General features: G+C 42.6%; 1 protein-coding gene across 5 annotated transcripts in view; it reads right to left on the bottom strand.

Moving 5' to 3' along the window:
• Nucleotides 1-14,791, bottom strand: part of LOC311140792 (growth factor receptor-bound protein 10-like) — a 76,913-nt gene extending 62,122 nt beyond the window's left edge. For 2 of the 5 annotated variants that reach the window (XM_084176018.1, XM_084176020.1), the window contains exon 1: nt 14,638-14,791. The gene's annotated coding sequence lies outside the window, so the exon portion shown is untranslated. Of the gene's footprint in view, nt 1-5,610; nt 5,700-14,637 lie in introns of all 5 variants that reach the window. The other 3 variants (XM_084176021.1, XM_084176022.1, XM_084176019.1) reach the window with 2 other exon arrangements.
• Nucleotides 14,792-18,580: the final 3,789 nt, after the last annotated feature.

The raw sequence follows: 18,580 nt of genomic DNA, 5'->3' as shown, positions 1-18,580 counted from the left end.
AACGGTAGGTCTATACTGTACGTGACGGTCACACTGAGCGAGAGAACAACGGTAGGTCTATACTGTACGTGACGGTCACACTGAGCGAGAGAACAACGGTAGGTCTATACTGTACGTGACGGTCACACTGAGCGAGAGAACAACGGTAGGTCTATACTGTACGTGACGGTCACACTGAGCGAGAGAACAACGGTAGGTCTATACTGTACGTGACGGTCACACTGAGCGAGAGAACAACGGTAGGTCTATACTGTACGTGACGGTCACACTGAGCGAGAGAACAACGGTAGGTCTATACTGTACGTGACGGTCACACTGAGCGAGAGAACAACGGTAGGTCTATACTGTACGTGACGGTCACACTGAGCGAGAGAACAACGGTAGGTCTATACTGTACGTGACGGTCACACTGAGCGAGAGAACAACGGTAGGTCTATACTGTACGTGACGGTCACACTGAGCGAGAGAACAACGGTAGATCTATACTGTACGTGACGGTCACACTGAGCGAGAGAACAACGGTAGGTCTATACTGTACGTGACGGTCACACTGAGCTAGAGAACAACGGTAGGTCTATACTGTACGTGACGGTCACACTGAGCTAGAGAACAACGGTAGGTCTATACTGTACGTGACGGTCACACTGAGCGAGAGAACAACGGTAGGTCTATACTGTACGTGACGGTCACACTGAGCGAGAGAACAACGGTAGGTCTATACTGTACGTGACGGTCACACTGAGCGAGAGAACAACGGTAGGTCTATACTGTACGTGACGGTCACACTGAGCGAGAGAACAACGGTAGGTCTATACTGTACGTGACGGTCACACTGAGCGAGAGAACAACGGTAGGTCTATACTGTACGTGACGGTCACACTGAGCGAGAGAACAACGGTAGGTCTATACTGTACGTGACGGTCACACTGAGCGAGAGAACAACGGTAGGTCTATACTGTACGTGACGGTCACACTGAGCGAGAGAACAACGGTAGGTCTATACTGTACGTGACGGTCACACTGAGCGAGAGAACAACGGTAGGTCTATACTGTACGTGACGGTCACACTGAGCGAGAGAACAACGGTAGGTCTATACTGTACGTGACGGTCACACTGAGCGAGAGAACAACGGTAGGTCTATACTGTACGTGACGGTCACACTGAGCTAGAGAACAACGGTAGGTCTATACTGTACGTGACGGTCACACTGAGCGAGAGAACAACGGTAGGTCTATACTGTACGTGACGGTCACACTGAGCGAGAGAACAACGGTAGGTCTATACTGTACGTGACGGTCACACTGAGCGAGAGAACAACGGTAGGTCTATACTGTACGTGACGGTCACACTATGTTGTGACGGTATAACAATCAATGTCATCTTAACACATGGTGGAAATGGAGTGACTAACAACAACAAAGCTACTGGACTGTACTTGGTCCGTGACATTATGATGAGAGCTGACTGCGTGCATTTCATTGGGATTCATTCTTCACATGTTATATTGGAACTATGCAGTAGTCCTACTGTGGCAGGCTCTGGGATTGCTTGCTTGGTCATTGTGGTACAGTAACAAGTCCAAGTGTGCTGATTCTTTACGTTCTAGATTTCAACCACACATTGACAGTCATAATGTGGTGGGATGGCTTGCTTTGCTTGGTCATTGTCGTACAGTAAGAACTTCATGTATGCTTACACTGGGAGGGGAAAGTTTTAATATCCTGCAGTGATTAGCACCAGAACAGAGGCAAAGCCCAGGCTTGGGATCACCATGAGCACTGGCTATTTAAAGTAAAGCCTCATTGAAACTGAACCAACATTTCTTTTGCATGTCGCTGCCGGGTTTAAGGCCCAGGCTGGGACCAGAGTGTAAGGGTTGGGGTGAGGTGTGACCCAGGTGCGGTGCAGGATATACAGTAGGCAGTAGGCAGAGATGGATCTTTACTGGTGGTCCCGAAGCCAAAATACAAAATAACGGACTTATCACAATAAAAGAAAGGCGGAGCAAATAAGTCTCCAAAAACCGGCTGACAGCCAAAATACGAAATACTACCTAAGACTGAAACAAATAACAAAACAGGGAGAACACTTCTCAAGTACCTGTACATAGGTCTCCGATCAGACACTGAGTAGTACTGCTGGACATAGAGAAACTAGCAGAGAAAACTGAGCAAGGGAACACAGGGAAGTGAGGGCATAAATACATAGGTGAACCGATAGACACAGGATGATGATTAGTCCCGACTGTGAGTGAGGAGGTGCCTAAGGTTGTCGGAGGATGACACCTAGTGGGTCGCTCCGGAACTGCGACCCCCTCCTGTAACACCAGAGATGGGTGTTAAGGAGTACTTAGCAGACACACTGACTGCTTGGTCAGTGGCTGTGATTCCATTCAAGATCGAATCTCTCTTGGTTTACAAGCTTCTTAATCTAGCACAGATTTACAAACGGTGTCGTCAACTTCATTGCTTCCATTAACGCGGACTGAATGAAGGAATGGAACACCAAATAATTTCATTAAGGCCTACACTGATATCAAATGGCCTATAGGCCTCAAATCTCTTGGTCAAAAATCTATACAAATGCCTCCATCAACTACAAACACCCTAATGATATGCATAACATAAACAGAACAGTTTAAAATAGATACTTGAGCAAATTGAACGTTAAAAATAAAATGTGGTCCTAAACAAGTGCCTAAACTTCAGGGAAGTAGAAAACTGCTAACACGTTCTCTTGAATAGGCCTACATCCCAGTGTGAGTGGGAAATGGGGAAATATTCAACTTTTCACCTCATCTTTCTGGGCCAAGTAATTGAAGTAAAGCAGAAATCTATACTTTTCTTATGGCTCAGGTTGCCAAATATTGCCTTGTAAACAGAGTTGGTGGGTTGGGTTCTCTGGGACCTATCTGTGTTCCCTCCTCTCCTCACACTGCCCAACTGCATAGCATTCACAGGGCTATACATTCCCCTCCCTTCCAAATTGGGGCACACTTCAAAATAGTAGGGCTATTTATAGTTCTGGGCGTCCAGAATCATAATAGCAAGCTGTGCAGCAGACTGGTACACAAGTCAGTCTAGTCATTACTACCCAGTAAGTTTACAGCACTATGCTTTCAGGCCTGAGATCTGTGACGTAGGCCTGTGGGATGTTGGGGAAAACTTTGAAATGGGCATATAGCCTGGATGTGTAATCTTGAAATACAAGCAACTGACACCTCACAGGTGTCTCCTACAGTCTGAGCCTTCGGCCAAAAATAGTGTGACTAAGATCAAACTGAAGGTCAATTGAAGTTGAATTGCTTCCATGTCTTCTTTTTTAAAGAAACATATATACGAAATAGCCTAACTCTGTCCTTCCATCTTGGTTCTCAAATGCAAAGAATAATGGTGACCTCAAAGTCCATCAAAGATAAAGGATTAGTACTACCATGCATTGAAAGCCACTTGTTGGGTGGTAACCCTCAAGAGTGTGGCAATCTTCTAGTGGCATTGTTTCTCCAAGCAAAACAAAAAGCTTCACTGTATGTTGAACAAACAGTAAACTATGCGACCCTGCATTCTGGCCCACCTTAAAGCCACAATCTGTGTTTCAGCTCATTGAATGAACAGCAGGAAATATCCCAGATTGTGCCTTAAAGAGCATACGTAGGCCAGCTTCCATCTGAGCAGGTGAGGCCCGGCCTCGCAGCCTGTTACGTTGCCTGCATGCCTTACTGTCTTGCCTACCAACCTACTACACTGCCTGCCTGCTACACTGCCTGCCTGCGGATCATCCCCTCCATACCACACCACATGATTGCTGGACGAAGCTCACTGCAGTCCTCTTTGGAATGATGGGAGCAAATTCTTTCCACATAGGGTATTGGGTAAAAAAAAAAGGAGCAAGGCCCTGAATGGCATGCACTGATTTGAAGGCCAAAGAGTGGTGATGAGAGAAGGCCCTCTGGCAGTGTGCGGGCCGGGGCACTGGAATGTGCAGCCCTGGCCTGTTCAGCTGTGGTGCTGAGCTGCTTGGGCTATGAGGGAAACGGGAGCTGGAGCTGAGCTGGAGGGGAGCTGGGGCTGGGGAGCTGAGCTGCCTGGGAGGGGAACTGGGCTGAAGCTGCAGGGAAGCTGGGGCTTGAGAGGTTGGGCTGGGCTGGGACTGGGACTAGGCTGGAGACGCTGGGGCTGGGGAGGGGAGCTGGGACTGCTGCTGGAGGGGCTAGGAAGGAGGGGTTGGGGCTGGAAGGGGAGCTGGGGCAGCCAAGAAGTGAATAACAAGCATATTTATGGGCAGTTCCCTTCCCAGAGAGAGACTCCCTTGCCAGACACCACCACCGTCCGACTGTAAGCCTGCTAGCTACTGAATCAGAATGGGCCTTTCTTCTGTTTCTCACAGTCATGGATGAAGTCAGATGGGGACCTCTATGTGGTCACAGGGCAGAGACATCTACCTGGAGTAACTGATTTGACGCCACTTATTATGGTTATGTCAATTGCTCCAAGATAAGTAAATTAATCAATGTAAACAAAACAAGGATGTGTAATAGTAGGCCTATAGGAAGATCACAGAGTCGTTATGTGCTTTGTATTCAGTCAGTCTTTTGAAATAGACTGGCTAGTGTGACTGGATAGTCAGTGTAATCGCAATGGTCTATAAAAAGGCCAGTTGAATTAGGACTGGAAGGCCTAGTGGCATGACTTATGGCGTAGCGCTGCCTGACATGACAGCGATGGCCCTTCCCTAGTCCCTTGGAGAAGGGAGTAGCTTCCAGAAGGACAACCAACTTATGGCGTAGTGCTGCCTGACATGACAGCGATGGCCCTCCCCTAGTCCCTTGGAGAAGGGAGTAGCTTCCAGAAGGACAACCAACTTATGGCGTAGTGCTGCCTGACATGACAGCGATGGCCCTCCCCTAGTCCCTTTTCCCGTCCCCCAGCATCAACTGATGCTGCATTCATATGCTCCTTTGAGATAGGAGACCCGGAACTATCGAACTTGGAGTACAATGATGTTTCTAGAGTTTTCCACTCGCATTTCCCACTTGAAAGCTCATTATGAACCGTTTTGGACATTGGAAACTCTGGGCGTCACGGCGCTCTCCGGGAGTTTCTCAGTCCCAACTGGAGGTCAATTGTACACCTCTATGACTCGCAGGCAACCATTCTATGGAGCGATTTCAGTGCCAACAGAACTTTAATTCCATAATTTTCCATTTTTATTAGGTTATTGAATTTTAATTTAATATGTTTTAATTTGTAATGCATAAATTGAATCATTGAATTCATAACGTCAACTAAATCCTAAGATTTTGGATCTAATGTGGGGTGGCAGGTAGCTTAGTGGTTAAGAGCGTTGTGCCAGTAACCGAAAGGTCGCTGGTTGTAATCCCCGAGCCGACAAGGTGAAAAATCTGTCGATGTGCCCTTGAGCAAGGCACTTAACCCTAATTGCTCCTGTAAGTCGCTCTGGATAAGAGCGTCTGCTAAATTACTAAGAAAATAAATAATGTTTGAACCATTTTGGCTATAAGCTATTAGGGCACCTTAGAAATGAGTGTCACAAAAATTGCAATTTGGCACTGAAATCGCTCCATACCATTCATCCTGACAGTAACATACCAACACAGTCTGTGACACCGTAGAAGAAAGGTAGTGAAGGTCTCAGGCACTATGGTACTTCACAACACTCAACAAGAGTAGGTTATGAGCTGCATGGGAGGGGAGAAACAAGAAAGGGAGGGGAGAAACAAGAAAGACAAGTAGATCTAATTGAGTGACCTTTGAGGTTGGTTTCTCAAGCAATATTAGTCCCTCTCATTGCAGCCTCAGCCTGCATGGCTTACCAGCATTAGCATGAGAGGCTGAAGCTCTAGCTGCACAATGACCCCAGGAAGCTAAAGGACAGATAAGTAATTCATCAATGTAAACAAGCCAGGTAATTCTTCAAAGGTTCTGGAGAAAATCCAGACATGCCACAGGTGTTGTGTTGCTCATGTGAATCATTTCAGGTATTTGGTACAGGCTTACATTCACCAAAGACTGCCAGAAATGGAGAGCCTTTGTTGCTGCCCTACGCGCCAGCCGGCACAACAGGGAAGTATTTTTTTATTTATTATACAGTGCATTCGGAAAGTATTCAGACAGCTTGACTTTTTCCACATTTTATTACGTTACAGCCTTATTCTAAAATGGATACAATTATTGATTTTTCATCAATCTAAACACAATACTCCATAATGGCAAAGCGAAAACAGGTTTTTAGAAATTTCAGACACAGACCACTTTGCTATGAGACTCGAAATTGAGCTCAGGTGCATCCTGTTTCCATTGGTCAACCTTGAGATGTTTCTACAACTTGATTGGAGTCCACCTGTGGTCTATTCAATTGATTGGACATGATTTGGAAAGGCACACACCAGTCTATATAAAGGTTGACAATGCATGTCCGAGCAAAAACCAAGCCATGAGGTCAAAGGAATTGTCCGTAGAGCTCCAAGACAGGATTGTGTCGAGGCACAGATCTGGGGAAGGGTACCAAAACATTTCTGCAGCATTGAAGGTCCCCAAGAACAGTGGCCTCCATCATTCCCCTGCCAAACTAAGCAATCGGGGGAGATGGGCCTTGGTCAGGGAAGTGACCAAACCAAATGAAATAACATTTTATTTGTCACATGCGCCGAATACAACAGTGAAATGCTGTAAGAACCCGATGGTCACTCTGAAAGAGCTCTAGAGTTTCTATGTGGAGAAGGGAGTAGCTTCCAGAAGGACAACCATCTCTGCATTACTCCACCAATCACACCTTTTTGGTAGAGTGGCCAGACAGAAGCCACTCCTTAGTAAAAGGCACATGACAGCCCGCTTGGAGTTTGCCAAAAGGCACCTAAAGGACTCAGACCATGAGAAACAAGATTCTCTGGTCTGATGAAACCAAGATTTAACTCTTTGGCTTGAATGCCAAGCGTCACACCTGAAGGAAACCTGGCACCATCCCTACAGTGAAGCATGGTGGTGGCAGCATCATGCTGTGGGGATGTTTTTCAGCGGCAGGTACTGGGAGACTAGTCAGGATCGAAAGAAAGATGAAAGAAACAAAGTACAGAGAGAACCTTGATGAAAACCTGCTCCAGAGCACTCAGAACCTCAGACTGGGGCGAAGGTTCACCTTCCAATAGGAGAACGACCCTAATCACACACCCAAGACAACGCAGGAGTGGCTTTGGGACAAGTCTCAATGTCCTTGAGTGGCCCAGCCAGAGCCCAGACTTGAACCTGAAAATAGCTGTGCAGCGACACTCCCCATCCAACCTGACAGAGCTTGAGAGGATCTGCAGAGAAGAATGGGAGAAACTCCCCAAATTTAGTTGTGCCAAGCTTGTAGCGTCATACCCAGGAAGACTCAAGCCTGTAATCGCTGCCAAAGGTGCTTCAACAAAGTACTGAGTAAAGGGTCTGAATACTTATATAAATGTGATATTTCCGTTTTTTATTTTCAATACATTTGCATAAATGTCTAAAAACCTGTTTTTGCTTTGTCATTATGGGGTATTGTGTGTAGGTTGATGAGGGAAAAAAACAATTTAATCAATTTTAGAATAAGGCCATAACGTAACAAAATGTGGAAAAAGTAAAGGGGTCTGAATACTTTCCGAATGTACAGTAATAATAATAATAATAATAATAATGTAAACGGTTATGACGATTATTTTATTTCCGTGACGGTCTTCATCCATAACCGTCGGTTACACGATTATATGGTAATTGTGCCAGCCCTATTAAGGGCCACATTATGACCCACCCAAACGCCAACAAGAGCTCACACAGTTTTAAAAAATGTCCCGCCTCCAAGCAGTGACGGTTGCAAAAGCAGCGTGTGAAACTCAACTGAACATACCTCCTCCCTCCCAAGACCCCATTGTTTCATTCTTACACCTAAATGACATATGTAACATCCAACTGACACTCACATGCACAGACTACGGATTGAGGAGACTGCTGCAATGGTAGGAAGTGCCAGACAGTGTACAAGATGCTGTTCTTTAGGGTTCATGGGCATCTCTGTCTTATCACTAACCTACATCATCATGTCCACATTGATCAGGGCAAATGACAAGAGGTTTAGGCTCAAACAACTGAAGAGATGTAGCCTTGTATCTTCCAGCAGTATTTCAAGCTGTATGTGGAACACCATTTAAAAATCTGAAGTCAAGCAAGAACAGAGCAGCCCAATGTTGCTGAAAGATGCACCGTCATGCAAAATTCATCATTTAAGGAAGATTTTGGTTTGTGACTGCCTGCCTCTCTACAGTAAGGTGACAGTGTAACCTATTTTTAAGGTAGAAGCACTCAAAGGATATGTCAAATGAATCAAGAAAACAGTTTGCAGTTTGCTGAGAGACATGTCTTGAAGGGATGATAACTACTGGAATGCCAGAAGTTTTGCAACTATTTTTCTTTAAAGAAAAGAGGCAACGTTTCATTTGTTGTGCATGGTAGGCTAGATAAGAAAACCTAGCCAGATTCCACAACTTCATTAGATAAGGGTCCTGAGTGGAGTAAATCATCACTTTAAATCTGTGAAATTGCACAATACACAGTAATCTAATAGCAATTACACAGTAATCCATAGACAACACAAGCATTTAAGCATAGTTGAAGAATGTAACCTCAGTTTGCAGTAATTAGACATTCAATAAGCAAATGAATGCATATGAAAAGACTGAAGAGAATAAATAAACACCTACTTCTCCAATAAGGTTCTTCTGACCGTCTGTAGTACAGTACAGCCTTTAATTTACTGGACTGCGTTCCAAATGAACACTGCTATCTCTGTCATGACTGACTATTTTATCAGTGGATGGTTAAGATTGTGGTCGCACCTCAGTAGATGTGCTTGTTGCACATGTTGATTCTTCATTAATTGGCAGCGTCATTATTTTGGGGCAGCAGCGTAAAGAAGGTTATAAGAGAGAGCCTGATGTCATCGTGGAGGGCTGAATAGCAGAAGTGTCTGAGAAAAGCTTTGGGAGACATGGACAATCGCTAATTGGATGAGGATTTCATTGGGCCGGCTGGGAGAAATGACCTTATGCAATGTGCATAATGAATGACTTGGACGGGAGGGAGATGTTATGCTTGTGCACAAGCCTGCTGCCAGGGTGGGTTATGCCTAGGCTATTTTAGTTTTTATTCAACTAAGAATTCAAGCTTTTATCTATTGGACGTGTTATTCAAAAAGTTTAAATAACATCAAGAAGTGTAAATATAATACATTATTATTTAGGCTACTGTACAATGGATCAAACATTCATGAGACTGATCATATGGACATATGAGAGTTTATAACTAACATTGAATAGCTTACATTGAGTTATGAGTTAACATTGAGTTATGTAATAAACATGGCATAAACAATAGGGAATTTAGGCAAAGACAGCAAAAAGGATGAAGAGGCTTGCTGTATTTATGGTCTTTGGAATGTTCAACACAAACTTAATATTACCAGAAACACCCTATCCCTATGGTAGTACGGCCTTATAAAATCGGTTGTATTTCTTGCCCGATTCCATTTAGTTTTTCCCCCAATTTCTGTTTTCTCCATTTAGTTTTTCCAGGTTTCGTTTCCCCCCCCCCCCCAAAAGAAAATCAGTTTTTCTCTCTCAAAATCACAACAAAATAGGATATAGGAAATAGTCCACAACAATGCTTAACCCTTTACACTCGTGGGAATTGGCCTATATGGATAGGGCTAAATTGAAATGTTTGTTACAGAAGAAATATGAAAAGCATATGCATAACCATGGAAGCAATTGAAAGGGAACAGTTTGGAGATTATGTGTAGAATTGCAACAAACCATTGACATCATGTATAGCATGTTACTGTACAGCCATTGCATTACAATTTAGGCGTTTATCAGTGCCCAAATCTTCAATTTTTTACCTGTATACGGGTACGAGAGTACAGGGCTACACCACATCAGGAGACCACTTTTGAGGTCTGTGAAAAATCTAAGAAATGTTGAATTTTGGGTGTAGTTACCCTTTAATGCAAGTGGCACCAGCCAGAGACCATTGTTTGGTTAGCGGTGTTTCTGTAGCGTTCATGTGATTTAGATTTTACAAAACAAAGCAGAGCAGAGTTTGCAAAACAAATGGCCGCTGGATTGATGCAAATAATCATTATATCATTCTGCCAGGTCGGCAAAGGCTACTTTGTAGTTAACAAAGCCTTTCCATCTACCAGCAAACTGTTATCATTAGCATTATCACTAACGGCTACACAAAGTGTAAACTAGACATACGGACATACCGCACACACACAGACAGGGGCATTCCTGTCCCATTTCAGAAAGTTGCAGGAAAGAACAAATCACTAACCAGGTCTCCATCCAACCTTTTTATGCGAGTAAAGTACATGTCAGATAAACAGGCCTGATGGAAAAAGCACATTTGTTGGTAAACTTTCCAAATGTCGGCAAAACAAAATACACTAGACAATGTGGGATCTTTTTGTGTCTGTAAAATTAATTATGCGAGAAATGGCAGTGGAACCGCCTTTATGCGCAAATATTGATATAATAACCATCATATCGAAGAAAACTTGGAGTCACGTGATGATATGTTGTGTGGTCCTCCCACTATGACTTGGGAAAGCATGCAGTTTGTTAGGCTACAAATTAAATAAATGATTATGAACTTCAGAGGGTGGTGAAAGTGCATGGTGATGAGGTTGATGCTCCTTTCCAATAAATATCGAGGGTCTTATTCTGTTGACATGATGATCGATGCTTGGTTGCCGTTTGACAAATAAAAAAACGTCTTGCTCTTTTGCCCTAAATTTCATTATATAGATAACCTACCTACCCACACTGTATCTGCAAGCTATTGGCTAGAGCGCACGTACCAAGACCAGACAGGGCACATTCGCTATATAACACAATTTATTTTGTGACAAAACGGTCAGTATAGTTGAAAATGTGATGAAACCCCATTTAACTTCTATTTTTTTATTCAGTACATGGACATTTTACTGCAAAAGTAATTTTTATGTGCACTACGTCATCATGCACAGCCTTTTGGAAACACATCTCTGGTGGGAAAATGAGCATATTGTTTTTATTTTAGAATATTTGCTTGAAAATATGTCCCAATTGGATGGAAACCTTGCTACTTATGCATTTTGTTCATGTCTTATGATTAACTTGGGCAAATTAATGCCTTTTCTAATAATTTCAATACATTTAGTTGATTTCCTACGAAATTTAATAAAAAAAATTGTATTGTTGAATTCCGTTTTCATGTCTGGATTCCGTGATTCCATTCGCATTGTCCGCAACCCCGATTTTATAGGACCCTACCTACTGTATGTTATAAATCATTGAAATTCCTTTCTCCAAGTTCTCATCACTTATAGGTTTGGTGAAATATGTACTGATAATATGAGAAACGATGTACAGATAAAGCCAAATGATCCATTCAACTCTGAGAAGAGAATACTAATGATGTCCAGGCACAGCGATAAAATTCAAGAGCACAAAATGCCTCTATTGTTCTGAAGTTGCACCGGGGAAGAATGTCACTCAAAACCCTTTTGTTTTCATGAATACATCTCGCCAAGCCCACTAACCCTGGTTTGTTTTAGATTTTACAGCACAGATTCCAGCTCATAGTGGCTGAGTGACATTTTCTGGAACATTGCCATCGTTCTGCACCACTCTCCCTGTTCTTCCTGCACACAAACATACTAGCAGGGGTGTTCAGTTATCTGCTTTAGAAAATAAAGCATTCCTGCTTCTCAGGTTTCAGACAGATTTGGACCGGCTCCTTACATTGAGAAATTGAATCCACCATGCTGTGGTTGGTTGGTTAGACAGTCATTGCATCATTCTGCCTTCTGGGTAATCATGGCGGGTGAGAGTACATGTCCATATTTATAGGACCAGTAGGCTAAATATATTAAATTGCCCTTCTGTAAATCAATTACAGACTACTTTAGCAACCAGAATGTAATTACTTAGCTATAACTGAGGTAGCTAGATAAAATAATAATTACATTGAAATGAAAGGTAAGTGACCCTGACAAACTAAGGCTTCTCTAGCTGCCCGCAAAGCTTTCTCATCTTGTCCTGCTGCCATGTAATCTAATAAAGGCATTACAACTTTTTTCATCCACAAGCCTTGGGGTTCTTTGGAAGTAGTTTTATACTTTGTACAATCTTTGACGCCTACCTACACAAGAAAAGTAGGCCTAGCCTATAACATCCCGGTTTGTTTTATGATTCAGCTACCCGTTTCCAAACAGCACCTACCACCACACCCACACATTCTGTTTCAAATTAGTTACTAGAATTGATTAGACAGAATACGGGAGGTGTGTCAACATCAGCTGTGCTCATAACTGATGAGAGAAATAACTTAGGCAGGAATAGGACACATCTATACCCTGATGAAGACAGCTTGTCTGTCGAAATGTTGGTTATTAAATGATTGCATCTGAGCTCCTAGAGTGTGCGGCTCTTCTTTTCTTTTTCAGAAATAGGACAGAACCTAGTAATTGGTGTCATTGAATTAGGCCTAAACTCTGACTCTGCATCCCAGACTTCAGAAAAAGCGTCATGACCAACCATCAATAATAGCGAGTGTTATATGACTGCAAACTGACGCAAGGCCGAATGGAATGCTACTTAGAGCTCACCACTATGACAAAGAACATAATAATAATATAAAATGTATGTGGAAATACAATTGATATGTCTGCAAGGCCTCTTCAGATTGAACATTTGGTGAGCTCTCAACAAGGGAATTTGTAATTTGAGTGAACTAGGCCTATCCCTTTCACTTTCCATCCCCCGATAATAAACGAAACCAACAAGCTAATAGGCTTGCCTACATTCACTGAATGAACTGCTTGTATGATGAATGGAATAGATTGGTAGAACAAATTAAATGCCAATAGGATATGATCCAACAAAGCCATTTGTTAGTCAGACTCATCCAGAGAAGAGACTTGAACCGCCATGGCCAGACAGGTTGCTTATGTAAAATATGGGAGCTCAGCAGCTCTGAGCTAGCTGTCTGTCTTCGGCCTCCTAAACTCATGCCCCATCATGTCAGTCGCTTACAGAATATGTACTTGAAATAGCTAGATTGTAACAGAGGGTGTGAATTTAAAACTAGTTGGTAACACTTTATATTGGTAAAAATGTCTATTAAGTTGCTGTTATACTGGTGTAGTGACGCTGTAATTATACTAGTAACAATTTTGTATTAACATGTTACATAGCAGGCCTACATTAGTAACAGTACAAATGTAGTTCAGTGGAAAGGGATAGGGACTATTCCAAAAACGTACTATGCCATTATGATCCATCTATATATTTGATGGTTCTAACCAAGTACATTTCTTAGATGAGCTGCACAGTACACTGCTGGGCGTTTCTTCTGAATCAGCATTAAGTCAAACAAATCTGCTGTTTTTGGATAACTAATACGATCACATCTACAGCATAACGTTTTATTTTATAAAATCCTTGCAAAATCCATCCCTGATGTCCCATCCAGTTAGATTTGAAATACTTAGCCTCTGAATAAGCCTACTTATAAGCATACTGTATATCCGCTGCGCGTTTTGAGAGGGGTTGTAGAAGCCAACCACCATCCATGGTTCAGTACACGAGTAGCTAGCTGCCTGGAAAAACGCCTTTCACCCCACCCCCAAAGCAAATGAAGCCATGGGATAAGACTGACCGGACCGGTGAAAGGGTAGGGCGGTTAGGCTACTGAGGGTAGGACAGGCAGGGACTTCACCAGGGGCTGCGCCTGGCTGGTAGTTGGATAGTAAGCAGTTATGCAATATCTGTAAACAAGCCAGCACAGTAAACAGTCAGAAAGTCGTAACGACACGCAAAATCTTGTTTATATATTGAGGCCTATCAGAGGGGTATACTACAAAACAGGATCAATTAGTTACCTAGCTAACTTGCCTAAATATTCTGAAAATAACTTCTTATTTTTTTGAACGATAAGCTTGAAATGGGCATGGTCTATTTGACTCAGCAATCAAAAACACATCTAAATTTAGCTTTCTTAATGAACCAGAAAATCAATAGTTAGCCAGCTAACTTTTATAAAAGAGTAAACTAACTCATTGATACCCCTCTGGATTGGTACTTGTAACTACCTAACTATAGTAGTTTAGTAAGCTTTAGTTGCCCCAATACAGGAGATCTTGCTTCTCCCAACCTTGTCCCTACGAGCACGCAGCTTATCTGCCTGCACGCAGTCCCGACAGCGCTGGGTATACATGTGTCTATATTAAGCTTTGGTTATTTAGTAACTGTCACATTTGTGATTCACAATGTTAACCTGTTTTAGACTACAAATTACACTGATTTGCAAAACAAGTTCTAACAGCTATCCACATCCAAACCCTCCTCACACTTTCGTGAAAGATAGAGCCTCATTCTACTAGCCACGCTGCGCTGTGTTCGTCTCACCAGACAGTACTTTACATCCCGAGGCTCTAGCTAGCTAGATAGCGACACTAAACTTCGCTTGCTGTGCTCTAGAAAGTCAAGAAAGATGCATACAATTACACCATATTCCAAATAACACAAGACTCCCTTGATCTTGGAATAATACACTCACCATATTGACAGGTCTCTGTAGAAATTCAAACAAGAGCAATCAGACAGCCTTGCTCTTGGGAGGGGAAGACTCCGTAGCTAGCGCAACAGCGTTGCTTTTCTTGCTCAAGACGCTCCAGTGGTCAACATTCCGGATGAGGACAAGCAGCTAGCGCAGTTTATTTCTCAGCTGACTCTTCAACACACACGAAACAACTCCTCCCTCTCGGCTGACTCCGCCCACATCGCCTCATGTCTCTTAGCTCTGGGTTCCAGAGGAATATTCAGTAGACCAATCAGCTGAACAGAGAGAGAGAGAGAGAGAGAGAGACCTGTTGCCACAAGAAAAGGGCAACCAGTGAAGAACAAACACCATTGTAAATACAACCCATATTTATGTTTATTTATTATCCCTTTTTGACTTTAACTATTTGCACATCGTTACAACACTGTATATAGACATAATATGACATTTGAAATGTCTTTATTCTTTTGGAACTTTTGTGAGTGTAATGTTTACTGTTCATTTTTATTGTTTATTTCACTTTTATCTATTTCACTTGCTTTGGCAATGTAAACATATGTTTCCCATGCCAATAAAGCCCCTTGAACTAAATTGAGAGAGAGAGAGAGAGATTTTTTATTTGATTTATTAGGATCCCCATTAGCCGACGCCAATGGCGACAGCTAGTCTTACTGGGGTCCGACACATAATGAAAAATACATTATAGACAAAAGACTTTACAATTGACATACATTTAAAAACATTAACATGTAGTGTGTACAGGGGGGGGAACGGGGACAGAGACATGCCGAGACTGCAGCCATAGCACACTGCTGCAAAAATAGACACTTCTATACACAGCAAACTTTTCCCAAATCAGTAGATACAGCCTCCCCCATGCTCGTTCTCATGTAAATAGGGGACTGGGGTCTCAGGTCTCAGCCTGGAGTAAGTCTGTGTGTGATAAGAAGTATAGAGGGGGCCCTGGAAAGTTCAAAGTATTGCTCAGGTTTTATTTCAGTTCCAGCCCTTACCTAACCTTATTTCGGTCAATTGTGTCACTATTTTATAGCTTTTCAAACTGTAAATCTATATGATACTCACATAGTGGTCCTGTATGGCGCAGTTGGTAGAGTGTGGCGCTTGCACCAACAGGGTTGTGGGTTTGATTCCCAGAACCACCCATACGTAAAAATGTATGCACTCATGACTGTAAGTCTCTTTGGATAAAATGGCATATATTATTATTATTATTAATACATAGAGTTACTGTAAATCAGTGAGTCGGAAGTAAGCGTACACCATAGAATTACATATAAAATCATATGGAATTGTAGGATTTGGTGTACACTACAAAATGTACAGTTGTTTTTCAATTTCATAATCTCCTATTGGCCCTGTTGCATAAAAGTCAAATCAAGAGATCAATGCTCTGGAGTTACCTTTCCCTACTCCTATGCAGTGTTTTGGTATTTTCCCCCTCCAAGCAGTGTTGCAATAGGCCTACGGGGGTTACATGCCCCACACTAACCTTGGTGGTGAGTATAATTTCCTTCATATAATTGTGCAAATGTAGCCATTGTGCTATTAATATGCCACAGTATGTGACTTATCTGATTATTCTAGTAAGACACCTCAAATATGATTAACTCCATGAACACAACCATGGGGAAAAAATTATAATAGTCTGTAGTGCAAAAGGTCGTAAGTCTGGAACTTTCCCCAAAAGACTCAAAAAAACTGGCAGACAGCCAAAAATACAAAATACTAACTATGACTGAAATAATAAAGAAACAGGGAGAACACTTCTCACGTACCTGTTCATACTTCCCGCGATCAGACACTGATTAGTACTGCTTGGCATAGTGAAACTAGCAGAGAAAACTGAGCAAGGGAACACAGGGAAGTGATGGCATAAATACATAGGTGAATCAGATAGACACAGGTGACACCAATAGGAAGATTATTAGTCCCGACTGTGAGTGAGGATGTTCCCTCACTCCTGTAACAGCATTAGGTCCATGTGAACATAGCCTCTGTCACAGCCTTTCACTTCGGCCAAGCCTGGGAGCCAAGGCTAACGTGAAAATGGTTGCATTGACATGCAGCATTGGGTGTAAATTGCACAAATATGGTGATTTCCCTCAGATATTCAAGGGGGGACCAGCACATTGTTGATGTAAATTGATGGGTGAGTGATTGTCTAACATTATCAAATATAGTCAATATAGACTATATTATCTAACAGTCAATGTAGTCTACAACATAGTCAATAACGACATACTGTACATCCTGTTAGTGGAGGTGGTGTGTGAAGAAAAGCTGCATTTGCTCTTCCCATGTTTTTCATTACAAGGATGTTCAAGCATTTCACTGCAACTTCTATACCTGCTGTAAACTGTGTACGTGACAAATAACATTTGATTTGATATTGTAGGAATCTTACTTACAAAAGCAACACATGGAAATGGTGTTAAGACCAAAAATTATTGATAGCTATCATCCTTCTCAACCATGAATGCTATGAGTTACCCACTACCTTCTTCTATGTTGTGTCATGAGCTGCCAGTAATTCTTGATTTAGAAAGAGATTTGTTTTTCTGCATTAACGGTTGTGGCGGCAGTTGGCTTGGAACCAACCAAGCACTCTGTCTTGCTGCAGTTAGTTTCGTAACACAGAGCATGGCCACAAATGATCAGGAATTCTGACCGACATAGGGCCTGTGGGCCAGCAAGAATGTACAGACCTACAGTGTGGAGAGGATTACCCTCTCTTGTTGCGTCCCAAATGGCACCCTATTCCCTTTATAGAGCAATACTTTTAACCAGGGCCCATAGGGCTCTGGTCAAAAGTAGTTCACTATACAGGCCCATAGGGCTCTGGTCAAAAGTAGTTCACTATACAGGGAATAGGGTGCCATTTGGGACGCATACTTCCTCTCTCTGTAGATGATATAATAATAATATGCCATTTAGCAGACGCTTTTATCCAAAGCGACTTACAGTCATGGGTGTATGGGTGGTCCCGGGGATCGAACCCACTACCTTGGCGTTACAAGCGGCGTGCTCTACCAGCTGAGCTACAGAGGACAACCATAAAATCCGGCTCGAACTGCAGACAACAGACACATACCCAGAAACCCAATCCCCAGATCACTTACTTTTTGTAGGCCTGCCCGGCCTTTGAGAGAGGCAGATCAGGCAAAGCAGAGCAGGGAGCCTGTGAGGCTGAAGCGAGGGGACATTGTGCTTCCACTGCCGGTCTCAGTTCTCTCACTAACCCCTTCCCCTTGGCCCTAACGGTGTTTGTAGATCTGTAAGATGGAATCAATATAGTGTAATAAACCACCACTACCCTGATTATACCTATACAGACCGTTCAGATCTGCAAACGTTGAAAGGTTAGGGCCCAGGAGGCCATGTATAGGATTTCTGGGGAAACCTAAACCAGTATGGTCTGGAAATACAGTTTAGGTAAAGTTACATGAGAATTATGACCACATGATGAGTCACGGTTCAGAGTGGCTTGGAATAGTTGGGAGAGCTTAGATGTGGCAATCCTCTCAAAACAACATGTAAGCCTGGTGGCATCATAAGAAAGAGGTCTGTTTGGCTTCCAGATTTCATAAGGACAACAATAACCACAGCCAACAACCAAATGAGAAACACATCTACTGCAGGTTAGATTACCCGCTCCATGACTCAAGAGCTTGCTACACTACCAAACGATCAATAAATAAATATACATACATACTTTTGATTTTCCCCTGTAGAGTTAGAAGCTCATTGTTACATTGTACTTACACTGTATTTAGGATTTGGGTGAGGGATATGGTTAGGATTAGGATTACTGCAAGTAGTTACACTGTACTTACATTATAGCTACACTGTAATTTAAAGTGCACATCCAGACAGTATAGAATGTGGAAAATCTAAGATCAATGTACAGAAGAAAAAACTG

The sequence above is a fragment of the Coregonus lavaretus genome (assembly GCF_964263955.1).
Source record: "Coregonus lavaretus genome assembly, chromosome: 13".
Taxonomy (NCBI): domain Eukaryota; kingdom Metazoa; phylum Chordata; class Actinopteri; order Salmoniformes; family Salmonidae; genus Coregonus; species Coregonus lavaretus.
This window is presented reverse-complemented; position numbering and strand designations above follow the sequence as displayed.